Source organism: Talpa occidentalis, unplaced genomic scaffold (genome assembly GCF_014898055.3).
Source record: "Talpa occidentalis isolate TD23 unplaced genomic scaffold, MPIMG_talOcc4v2.1 talOcc4.10, whole genome shotgun sequence".
Classification (NCBI taxonomy): Eukaryota; Metazoa; Chordata; class Mammalia; order Eulipotyphla; family Talpidae; genus Talpa; species Talpa occidentalis.
The window spans coordinates 77,513,573-77,526,921 of NW_023600993.1; the positions used below are offsets into that span (position 1 = coordinate 77,513,573).

The 13,349-nt window shown below is 39.6% G+C and overlaps 1 pseudogene; it reads right to left on the reverse strand.

The window, feature by feature from the left end:
* Positions 1 to 10,376: 10,376 nt before the first annotated feature.
* LOC119237653 (kanadaptin-like) lies at positions 10,377 to 13,003 on the reverse strand (annotated as a pseudogene).
* Positions 13,004 to 13,349: the final 346 nt, after the last annotated feature.

Below are 13,349 nucleotides of genomic sequence, written 5' to 3' on the forward strand. Positions count from 1 at the left end.
CAGTAATCAGAATTTCAGTTGTTAATTTTTGGTATCATTAGATATTGTCATTGGTGGAAAAGCCAGAATTGGGTTTAGGGAAGGACTCTTAATCCCCCTTTCCCATGATTTCAGATCATTTTTAAATAATTTGTTAATTTGAATACATGATTATTAGATAGGGGAAATTTTAACAATTTTTGCAAGTATCAGAGCAAGCAATATGTTTAGACCCAAAGTAAAACATTCAGAAAAAAAAAAAATTCAGACATTGCAAAGTGGAGTTGAGAAGATTTTTTTTTCACCGATTCTATCCTATATAAATCACACAACTTCTCCCTGCCTTCATTTCCTCTACTTGCTTCATGTGGCAACCACAGATTTGTGAATGTGTGTTCCATGAGACCTCCCTGGGATACTCGCACTAATGAGAAGATCAGGCATATTAATGGAAGTCCATTCCAGGAAAAGGCAAGAATCCTCTTTCCTGGCTAGAAGACCACTGGAGGGGACCCAAAGTTCCCCATCCAAGAGTCCGATCCAAGTCCTAGACATGAGTAAGGCCTTCCGGGACCAGGTATTTCCCAGCAGATTTGTCACATGGTCACAAACACAGGAGTTAAACCATCCCAAACAACAGAGACTAGATATGGACACTGCCTAAAATACCTGTCAGCAGAATTTTAGGAAACAAATAAATGATTATGGTTTCTTGCCACTGAATTTTAGGGTAGTTTTGTTTATAACTGATGCAATAAGCAAAAACTTTTATGCTTCATAAGACACTATAAACAAAGTAAAAGAAAACCCACAGAATGACAGTATTTAAAAGCATATAAATGGTCAAAGACTACCAAAGGTTTATAAAAATATTGGCAACTTAGTAAGAAAAAAGATAAAAGAAATTAAGCATCAGGAATTATTAAGAGCAAGGAAAAAGTAATGTTTAATAAATATATGAAAAGATGTCCAAACTTAGAAATAATATAGGAAATTAAAATTGAAACAGATGAGAAAAACAGTTTTATACCGATCAGTTCAGTAACAACAAAACATGACAAATTTTGCTGGGAGGATGGAGCAGGGTAAACATGCCTTGTCACTTTGGAAAACTTTAGTAATAAAGTAAATTTGACAATGCATGTTCCAGAAAGTCCATTGCCAGTGAGCATAAGGATACGGAGACAAGAATTATCATTTGGTGCATTATTTTTTAAAGATTTATTTATTTATGCATACAAGAACTGGGCTATGGGCCATAGGTGTGGGGCCTGAGATCATTCACCAGAGACAGAGTGGAGAACAGAACAGGCAGACTGACTGAAATACACTGCTGAGGGGAGCAGTGGGGAAGACAGGAGAGGTCTGCTGCACCATGTGGGTAGCTCCCTGGCTGGCCCGGAGATGGAACCTGTTCTGCAGAGGCTGCAGAAAGCTTCATAGTGCTGTGCTTAGCCCCTTGTACCACCAGGGAGAACCTGGTGCATTATTTTTAAAAGCAAAATAAAAAAATGGAAATAATGTGTTCATCAAGGGAATGAATATTATGATGAGCACTAAATAGAATGACTGAGTGCTAGGTCTCGCAACATGAAAAAACACAAAAGACCATAATGTTGAAAGAAAATAGCATGTATTGATACATATCAGTTATGTACAAAGCTACCACTTATATTTAAAAAAACATAAAATAGAATTCTATAGCTATGTATTGGTATAAACATAGGTAGAAAAGTTATTTAAAAATGAGTAGTTATTTGCAAACATCACAAACTGGTAGTTGCTTTGGGGGAAGGAATATGCAAAGAGAGAGGATTAGAGATGAATATATAATATTTTGCAGCTTAGTGGTGCATATAGTGGGCATATAGTCTCAATGAACTTATTCTTTATAAGTTTTGAATCCCTGAATTATCTAATAATTTAATTTGAAGAAAAACTAGCAAACAACCCAAGTAAGAAACAATGATTTGCCTTAATTTCCTGAAGAGCTACTGATAGCCAAAATGTGTGGAGATGCAGTATTAAAACTTCAGCCAACTTTCAAATACACTAATCTCAGTGCCAATCAAGCATTTTCTGTTTATTACCAGTAAAAGCCAATCTATTAGAGTCAAGAATCAAATGGATTCCTACCTGTGTCTGAAAAGTTGCTAATACCAGTTTACTTCCTTGACTTTGACCAAGAAACTGCTTCCTTGCATTTATTTGTTGCTTTGTACATATAAACATACAGAACAATAGATTAAAGATGTTTATTTCTATGATTGATGGACATAACTGAGAGCCTTGAAAACTGACAGTTTGGAAAGCATGTCTTTCTCTTCTATTTTCCATGCCAAAAAAAAAAAAGGCAATCAAAATTTTTCACCTGAAGATGAGCAAAAAACCTTATAACGAAAGAAGATGGAGCATTTGATGTACATATATGAACTTACCCTTCATGCATTTTCAACTGGAGTCAAAGAAATAGATTTTCATAAATTAGAGCAGCACTCTGATTTTAAGCAAGGATTCTTATTTTAGGTGACAGAGTTGGGGAGAGAGAGAGAGCAATGCTTTTGTTGGGCAGATGTTAACTTTGCAACTCATGTTATTCAACTTTCATAAATAGAATGAGAAAGGGAAGGGATTCTGGGATTTCAGAATATAGATGAGTTTCTGTTGGTACTAAGCCCCTTTAAATCTACTTTCTTTCAACCCCTTGAGACATTGTGGGAAATGTTGGGTATCAGAGAACATTATTTATGCTCTTTTGTATGGGGAAGTACAATGGGTTTATATATAAAGATATTCATGGCATCATTAGGAACAGCCTAAATGATTTCAGTGAAACAATGACTAAATAAATTATGTTCTATACATGCTATGTAATGACATGTCCTGTCAACAAGCTAAGACCACCAAGACATTTATTCCCTAATAAAGCATGTTATATAAAATTGTAGACACAGTAACACCTCAAAGCTTTATAAATTAAAAAAAAAATAGAACTTTCTTTGACTGAACTTACCTTTAGATCACTCTAATGTCAGAAAATCTAATCTTGCTCAAAGTAAACTCAGTCACTTCTGTTTTAAATTTCAGTAGGATTCTACCTCTCCTAACTCATTCCTTATTCTGAGTTGGAAGGATATAAATTCCTGTTGGCTTATAATTCCTACTGTGGAGCCATATGGGAGGTGGTGCCTCATCGAATCAAACACTTAGGAATCTCTGTTATATGCTTCTGTGCTGCTGCCCATATGGGCTCATGGAAGAAAATTTGGGATGCAATTCTGAATGTTAGCAAACAACACTCAGCAGCTGTAGTATAGGGGTGCCTGCAGGTGAAGGGGATTTGAGTGAGGCACCAACAGCATCCCCTATAAACTGAAATTCAGTTGAGTTCTTCCCTCCACACCTCAGAACCTCACCGTAGGTGAGTAAAAGCTCAAGATCTTCTCTCTTGCTTCCTTTTTTCATTACTCATTCTTCCCACAACAATTTGCATTAATTTTAGCCCAGGAAATTACTTCTACACTCTTGTGCATTCCTCCCTGTGCTACTGGCTTATGGTATAAATATGATGCCTCAGTCCTTCAGCCTCCTTAAACCCTCAATATTCAAATCCATGTCTTGGATTTAAAAGGAATATTTTTTAAAGATTTATTTATTTATGCATACAAGAACTGGGGTACAGGCAAGAGGTGTGGGGGTGTGAGAGGATTCACCAGACAGAGTGGGGAATAGAATAGGCAGACTGACTGAAGTACACTGCTGAGGGGAGCAGCAGGCGAGTCAGGAGAGGTCTGCTGCACCATGTGGGTTGCTCTCCCCGGCCAGCCGGGGATCAAACTCATGCTGCAGTGGCTGCAGACAGCCTCATAGGCTGAGTCCCAACCCCTTGCACCACCAGGGAGGCCCAAAAGGAATATTTTTTTATTTAAAAAACGTGGATCCTGCAGTCTCCTATTTCAATAATACAACCTCTACTATCCATTAAAAATATTCTAGTTGGAAATTTCAAAAAATTAACTCCAACTTTGCTGCCCTTTTTAAGCAACAAATACCACTCCTCCAATGAGTGACAAGCATCAAAGAGTATCTGAAAGGATAATACCAAGTTATCTACAGAGAAAATTTGTGGAAATGATTTCCATGATGAAAAAAAAATTAGATTGGTTACACTTTGGTATTCTTTGAATGAATTTGACAGTAAGTACAATGGAGAAAGAAAAACTTTGGGGAAAAGAGAAAAGCATGGAGATTTCCAGAAGACCAACTTTGAAGAGGAACTTGGTACAAAGGATGTCCCAGTTCATATGAATTCATTGTCATAGTTTTAATGAAAACTTGAGGACTCTTCATCGTGACTTATCTGAGTTGAAGGTGGATGTAGATTGGATAGGAAGAGGCTGCGGAATGCACTGTCCTGATTGGAGGCAAACAGAAGGTGCCATGAAAACCTTCCCCTAAACCTGAATGGACCAGATAGGAAAACAACTCAGAGGCTACCTATGACCCATAGGAGAGCATGTTGACTACATGCTACTCACCGGGATTGCAACTAAACCATACACAGAATTGTCCCTCATACTGAGAAATTCCCTCAGAAAAGAAGGGGGATTGATGAAACAATTATAGGCACAATAGACATTAAATTCATAAAATGTTTCAGCAGAAAAGCCTAAATAGTCTTTAAGCAAGGAACTAGATTACCATGAAATAGCACATTTCTGCATTCTTGTCCTTAGTAAAAAATGGGATTATAGAATAAATGGAATTAGTTATAAGGGAATGAGAAAATGATACCTTCATTTTGATTTTTGAAAATGCAGGGGTTTTTTTTCTTAACAAGGAAAAGGTTTTTTTTCATTGTGCAAAGGGCTTATTTTTTTTTTTTTGCCAGCTTTATTGAAATGGTATAGTAATACTGACACCTAACATACAAAATAGTGACTTCACACACAGATGTACTATAAAATGAGTAACACATAATATTAGTAAACATACTTTTTTGATGTGTGCTGATAACATTTAAGATCTACCCTTGACAACCTTCTAGTTACAAAGCGGTATTGTTAACTATAGTCAGCGTGCTGTACATGGGATCCTCAGAACTTATTTTATAGCTGGGTGTTTGTACCCTTTGACCAAGTTCGATTATCCCCATTATGTAAATTGCCTTTTATTTCACTAATTATTTATTTTTCTGTGAAGAAGTTTATTAGTTTGATGTAATCCCTCCCATTTGGCGATTTTTTGCTTTTACTCTTTGTGCTTTTGGTGTCATATAGAAAAAAAAAAATCCTTGCCTCTTTCTGATTGCCAGACAATTACTTGCACATTCCCTAGAGTATTCCAATCTGCAGTTTGCCCCAATATGATATCTTGTTTCTTCTATGCCACTCACCCATTCGAAACTGCTAGAACTTCTCATAAACCCCTATTATTCCAGGAACCAGGGGACTATGATTCTTGGAACAGATATGTTATACTTGAATGATTGTTGTTATCCAAATGGTAGATAGGTGTTGGAGGACCCACTTAGAACGTAACTTACTGATGTGGCTGGCGGATTGGGATAGCTATTGGCTGGAGGATTCACTTTCCCATAAATCTTCCCATGGGCCATTTAATTGCCCTCACAGCATGGGGACTGGCTTCCTCCAGACTGAGTGTGAGAGTCAGGTAGAAGCTGCAATGCCTTTCCTGTCCTAACCTCAGCAGCCATGCAACCTCACTTGCACCACATTCCTTTTGCTAAGAGTGAGTTGTTAATTCTAAGTATTCAGAGGGGACCAATAGGCTTCACATTTTAACAGCAGGAATGATAATTAATGAACATATGTATCACTTATGAAAAAAAAATATCACTTATGAAAAAAAAAAACATGAAAATATGACACATTCTCAAACACTATTTGTTACTTAAACTAATACTAAGTGAACTTACTGTTCCATAATGAACATGCAGCAGGTTTGGCACTGATAACTGCTCTTGATTTCCCAGCCTCGAGGGAGTGTCAGTGACATGCTATGCAGCTTTTTCTCTTGCTCTCTGTACCTCTTTCATCACATCCATCCTTTCTTCCTTTCCTTCTTAAGTCGGTTCTTAAGCACTCATTCTGCTGTGTGCTGGGTAAGAAAAGCTCAGTCTCCACTTTTCATGTTTTTACTATCTGAAATGTGTTCCTTGAATTCTTCTGCATTGTTTATTTAAAAGATATACTCATGGCTGCTATTCCAGACACATTGAACTAAGTCTCTTGGAAACTACAAGTTAGTAACTTTGCGGGCCACTGGACTTTCTGGTAAAATTTGGTCATTGTCACTATGGTGATCTTTGACTTATACTTGATTAATCACTGAGTTGGAAAATTTGTCAGGCATCAGATTTTTGGGTCTCATCTCCAGAGTTTCTGATTCAATTTGTCTGGGGAGGGGTAAGTGAATTGTAGTTATAAAAGGTCCTCAGTTGATGTTGATATTGGTGATTCAAGAATCATACGTTCAGTAAAACATCATAAATACAAATTAGTAATATTGTTCAGAAATTGATGGATTATCTAATCAGGTCAAACTAAACTCCCAAAGCCACAGGACTTTGGTGCTAAAGAGCTAATGTAGACATTGGAGATCATGATTCCAAGCGCCTTCATTTGATACTTGGTCAATTAAGTGAGTCAAAGCAGGTGTAGAAATATTGCTAAGGTTCTCTGCCTCCTCATTCAGAATGTTTCCCATTGATCATCCTGCTTATGATCATGTATTTTTATGTGCTTCTAGGATCAAATTATCATTGAGTTATAAACTATAATCATCCCAGAGCAAATCAATAAAGGTCAGAGAGAATGATGAAATTAACTTATAAAACTGAATATAAAACAAGAGGTCATCTGCCCCATAGTTAAAGAGGATATTGAGAGACTAATTTTGCCTTTTTAGGTATCTTAGTTAAATCATCAGAAGAGCAGTTTCTTTTTATGAGAATATTAAGAAAAGTACTGAAATGTGAAGCTATTATAAAGACCATAGTTTTGGTTGCAGAGTCTGTGACCAACTGCCAAGAAAAATATTAACATAGAAACAGAGGGTCTGAGTGTATATGAATAGTAACATTTCAGATAAATATTCAGCACATGACCTCATAAGGCAGAAATACAGAACAACCTTCTAAAACTTGTGGCTGTACCCAAGGGCAATATAATGACTATGTCCAGCTTATTGTTGACAAAATAAAAAGAAGTTTGATTGATCACAGATGAGTAGTAATTGTCTTCATCACTAATTATTTATATCATGAGGCCATCTGTGGTGTTTTCATGGTTTTCAAAAGAGAATGCACTCAACTTGAAAGGGAACAAATCTTGCTAGTTTAGAAAAGACATCTGGAAAGGTTTGGAATTGAAAGGCTTTGCAAGAAAAAGTGGAGCTGCATATTCCAAAGTGGAAGCAGCTCTCTGAGTAGGTGAGCCTGTTCTAGACCCCTGAGTTAAGTTGGGTTCCTCCAAAGTAACCCTTCCAGGCAGGAATGCATGAAAAAGTAATTTAAATAGACAGTGTGCCCAGTGGGAAGCAGTAAAGGAATAGAGGAAGCAGAATAGAGACAGAAACAAGTCAAGCAGGACTCAAGTCCTAAGATTCACCTAACACAGCAGGGGAACTGGGATTTAGAAGTTCTGCCTCAAAGTTGTTCTGAATCTGAAAGAGTTGACCTGTTCACTACTCATCAAAGACTGCCCCCACCATGTCTACCTCTATATGAAAGTGCAAAATGTTCCAGTAACTCATGGAAATCCCTCTAGAGACTCAGAGTTTCTGGGAGTTTAGAAGTAAAATACATTAAAGCTGGGAAAGGGCTGCACAATGTGGTGAGTGAACTCAACATGTCCACTTCTCCATTCAAACTCTACCTTGCTGTTAGAGTTCCCAAGGAGTAAATTTTAGAAGAATTATTAGGAAGTCTGCTAGTTTACACGTAAATGACATTTTCAAAGATAGCCTTACTGGAAATAGAACTGATACTTTGATCCCCATCTGACTGATACCTGCATGTATTCCGCAAGATGTGCTTTGATCATCTTAAACTCTTTTACAGATGTATCAGGGACTCTCTTATCTTTTGAGATTGTTACAGTGGAACATGTCTTCTTATAAAATATCTTTAGATGATACCAACAGGAATACAACACTTGATTGTGTCTTAGACAATTCCCCCTGTTTTTCTTGCAGTCATTTCAAAACCCAACACATTCTATAATCATAAACTGACTGTACAGTATGCCTTCCTCCTCCCTGATTTAATGTAAAATTCTGACATAATGTTCTGAATCCCCAAAGAGACAAAACAAGAAATAATTTCTACATTATATTTGTCACATTTGTCAATCTACAGAGAGACATTTAAGTCACATGTCAATATTGCAATTATTTCCAACCAAGAAGGAAATAGGAAGCAAAGAAAAGGTGTGGGAGCCATCTTCTGGTGAGATCTGTTAACAGCTATCTTGGATTGTATATTTCTTCTCTTGTATCCCTCCTCCTGCACCTCTGCAAAAAGAACTCAGTCCTTTCACTAAGCCTGCTTCTCTCTCTCTCTTTTAAGATTTATTTTTATTTTATGCATAGAAGCACTGGACTGTAGGCCAGAAGTGTGGGAGTGAGAGGATTCACCAGAGACAAAGTGGGGAGCAGAACAGCTGGATCTACTGAAATACACTGCTGAGGGAGCAGTGGGCGAGATAGGAGAGGTCTACCGTGCCAGTGGGTTAGCTCCCTGGCCAGAGATCGGACTCAGCAAAGAAAACACTGAGATGTAACCCCTCGGCCACTCGGGAGGCCCCAAGCCTGCTTCTCTTTTTATGACTACCTCAATGAAAGGAGAATGGTCTATCCAGTTGCATAGCCTAGAACTCCTGGAATCATCAGTTACCTAGATTTCACTTACCCATGCATTTAATCTGTCCGTAAATTCTGTCAATTTTATCTTTGGTCACTTCTTTACTTCCCTACCACCCATATAATTTCTCAGCAGTATATATAAATTTCTCTTCACCAATGTACCCATGCATCATCACCACAGTCAGGGGAGGGAGAAGCAAACATTGTTTAAAAGTGAACAATGAGGGCCTCCCTGGTGGCGCAGCGGTTGAGCACTGGGTTGCAAAGCTGCCTGCAGCCTCTTCAGTGCTGGTTCAATCCCCGCCTGCTCCCCGGCCACCAGAGGAGGGTTCCACATGGCGCGCAGACCTCTCCTGCGCAGACCTCTCCTGCCGCCCGCTGCTCCCCTCAGCAGTGTACTTGGGTCCTTCTGCCTGCTCTGCTCCCGCTCTGGCTCTGGTAAATTCTCTCACCCTCCCGCGCTTCTGACTGTACCCAGTGCTTGTATGTATAAATAAATAAATAAATCTTTAAAAAAAAAGTGAACAATGATGTAAAATAAATAAATAAATAAATAAATAAAATAAATTTCTCATCATTAGCCATCTGACCTTGACCAAGCCTTTTGTAAGTTTACCTTATCTCTAGCACTTCCTCTAATCTATATTTACAATGTAGAGTTCTTCTTTTCTCTAAAACATAAATGTGATCATTATGATTTCATACATCTCCACTGTGAAGGACAGATAATGTCTTCCAAGGATGGTGCCTATTCTAATCTCTGGAACTTGTGATGTTACTTTACTTTGAAAAAGAGTCTTTGCAGATGTAATTAAGGATCATGAGATGAGAGGACTATCCTGAATTATTGGGGTGGATCCTAAATATCAGCACAGTATCTTTATAAGAGGCAGAAGGATTTAGACCCACAGAGAAGAAGGCAGTGTGAAGACAGAGCTGAAAGTGACAGAGCCACAGCCCAGGGTTGCGTGCAGCAACCAGAAGCTAGAATAGACATCAGGGCTTCTCCCTGAGAGCTACCAAAGAGGGAGCGTGGCCTTGCCACACCTTGATTTTAGATTTCTAGCCTCTACAACTGTGAAAAAATAAATTATTGTTTTAAGTTACTGAGCCTGTGGTAATTTGTTACAGTAGCCTCAGGAAACTTAAGAAAATGATCAAGCTTTTTGTTATGCAAGGCCTTTTGTGATCTGGGCTCTGCCATCCATCATTTTCTAACCTAATGTATCATTATTTTTCCAAATGGATCTGGTGACTAGGAGTGACTGGAACTGTAGTTTTATTCATTTTCTCATTTTAATAGGGTGAGTCTCACTTTACTAATTCTCACTTTACTAAAATTTATAAATAACTCTCAAAATAGACATACACAAATTCTTTTAAACACAAGTACCAAAATCAGGAGAATCAGATGAGTAGAAAATTTAGGAAGACAAAGACATGAAAGAAAAGATGAATCACCATATTTTACAAATGATCATTGGAGACCATTCTCTGGACATTCCCTCGATCTATTTTCCCCAATATTCCATGTCATGTGGCCCATAAAATCTTCCATTAGGATTCTGAAGCTGTTAACAACGATACTTGTCATTAAGATGGGTCTAACAATGACCACTTTGGTTTTCAGGGTGGACCCCACTCATGGTAGTTGGGGTCATCTTCTACATATTTGGAGGAAAGTGTGGTTGGAAATTTGCCTGGATCAGAAACTTTCCAGTTTTTCAGTTCATCTTTTCAGTTCATCAGCAAAGATGATGATGGTGAGGGTTCCTTATGTGGTACAACTATTCATAATCTCTTGATAATCTTTATTCCTTTCCTCTTGAATGAGTCAAGACATGTTTCAATGACCGTTTTCAGCATATCTGGGGTAATAACTTCCCTACTATTTCAGTTTTTTCTTTTAAAGATTTATTTATTTTTATACAAGAGCTGGGTTACAGGCTAGAGGTGCAGGAGGGTGAGAGGATTCACCAGAGACAAAGTGGGGAGCAGAACAGGCAGACTGACTGAAATATACTGATGAGGGGAGCAGTGGGCGTGACAGGAGAGGTCTGCCGCACCATGTGGATATCTCCCTGGTCAGCAGGAAATTGAACCAGCACTGCAGAGGCTGCGGACAGCTTCACAGCACTGCACTCAACCTGCTGCACCACTGGGGAGGCCCCTGTTTTAGTTTTTAATTTGAATTTGCTCCCTCCTTTCATGGCACCAGAGAGAGGCAATTTAAACTTTTTAGCTTTGTTTTCTACATCTTTAGTGTAGCTCTCAGGTTTTTTACTTTTATTTATTTATTGATTATTTTAAATTTATTTATATATATTTTACATCATTGTTTATTTTTAAACAAATGTTTGCTTTTTTTTTCTTCAGGTATAGTCCCCACAGAATTTCCTCCACCATTTCACCCGTGTACCATCACCACAGTCCCCTGTGCTCCTCCCTCCCTCTCTCTGATCCCTCTCCCTCCTCCTCCCCTGCAGGATGTCTCTGGTTTATAATTGTCTGTTTGTTTTTGTTTTGTTTATATCGTTACAGTTTTTTTTTTTTTTTTTAACTTTTAGTTCTGGGATCTCTGCTGGCTTTACAATGTGTATCAACCCTGTAAATCTCTGTTGTTCTTTCCTCAGTTCAAAAGTTCTCAGATGGAGATTCTTCAGGGACGGACCATCTAAAGCAGGCCCTGATTTCATTTCTGACATGAGTGCAACTAAAAAGTACTGCAATGAGGCCTCTGGTAGAGCTTTGCTTGATGCTTTTAGTGCTTTGAAATTTCGGGGAGTCCCTTTCAGCATCACATAACTTTGCAATCAAGGATGTGGAGCTTTCGGGTTCTTGTCAATCTTCCCTGCCTTCTTCTTCTTTTTTTTTTTTTTAAGATTTATGTATTTATTTATTTATACAAGCACTGGGTACAGTCAGAAGCGCAGGAGGGTGAGAGGATTCACCAGAGACAGAGTGGGGTACAGAACAGGCAGACTGACTTAATACACTGCTGAGGGGAGCAGTGGGCACCACAGGAGAGGTCTGCACTCCATGTGGAACCCTCGCCAGAGGCCAGCGGCTGGGGGGAGGAGGAGGGAGGGGGCAGGGGATCAAACTGGCGCTGCAGAGGCTGCCGGCAGCTTTGCAACCCAGTGCTCAACTGCTGCGCCACCAGGGGAGGCCCCTTCCCTGCCTTCTTCATTCAGTTTAGACACTTCTTGTCAACCAGAACCATCCAATCAAGAAATATGTCATGAAAGTGTTCATTTTCTCAGTTCATGACTTTCCTTTTCTGAGACACTGCCTCTTGTCACAGCAATTCCAAAGTATCTAGGATTCTGCAAGCTTCCAGTAAGCACCAGATCATTGCTTCTTTTTTCTTTCCCCAGTGAGTGGTTCAACCACCAGCTGCTTTCAGGTTGATTCATCTGCAGGTAATCTCTCCCTGCAGAGGGAAGTGTTACGTCCTGTCCCTGTTCTTCAAATTCATATTCTAATTCACCTTTGCTGTCAAAAATCCTTCAAGGATTTATGGAGAAGTTTCCCTTTCCTGCTGAAACTCTAAACAATGGGGTTCTCTTTAGCCTCAGCCTCTTCAACATCTCCTCCCTTTCCCCACGTGAGCCAATTTCATCATCTTGACTACAAGTACTCCACCTCCTTTCAGTGATATCCATTCCCTCTTCTTCATCTGAATCTTTCAGCATCTTTTTCTTCAATATCATTTGTGGCTGCTTGCCCAGGTCCTTCTGTGGAATTACTGTCAACTCTGTGTCTTCCTCTGGTCCCTGAAGGAGAGACAGCAGGGTACTAACTCCAAAGTGAAAAACATGCCTGAGCTGGACTCAACATTATGTGTGAGGTGGGATGTGGGTTTTGTGGAGAAGAGAATTGTGGGTGCTTCCCTGATGGCAGAGCTAGAAACCTAGAGTGTGCCCTTGGTTGCCTTCTCCACCCAGGCCTTGTGCTGCAGCACCGTGAGGAGCCAGGGCACTGATGGAAGCAGTAGACACAAGTGACAGCCTGACAGCCTCCTGAAAAGGCAGCAACTTACCTCTTTCGGACTGTGGTACCAAGGAAGGTGCTGCACTTCAGGGTGCCTAGGCTGTTGGGGAACACAGTGGAGCCACCATCCCAAGGCAGATCTCATTGAGGGAGGGCCAGGGAAGTCGCCCAGGGAGGAAGCTAGTGGCAGAGGTGGTGGTAGGGATGGAGTAGGGGTGCTGTCTCTCCTCTGGGGCGCTCCTACTCCTCCTGCTGTTCATACATGCTGGCAGATCTCAAACCATAGAATTGGGGTCCAGCAGCACAGGAGGGCTTTCCTTTTTCAACTCCTCAGAGATTGAAGGGTTACTGGCAGGAGCCTGGTCCCACCTCACTGGGGAGCACTGGCAGGGTTTTGCTTCTTGAGGTTACCATTGGGTTCTTGCCTACTGGAAGGTTTTAAATTATGCCATTTTCCCCCTCAACTTTCTGTAATATATATGCTCTTTCAT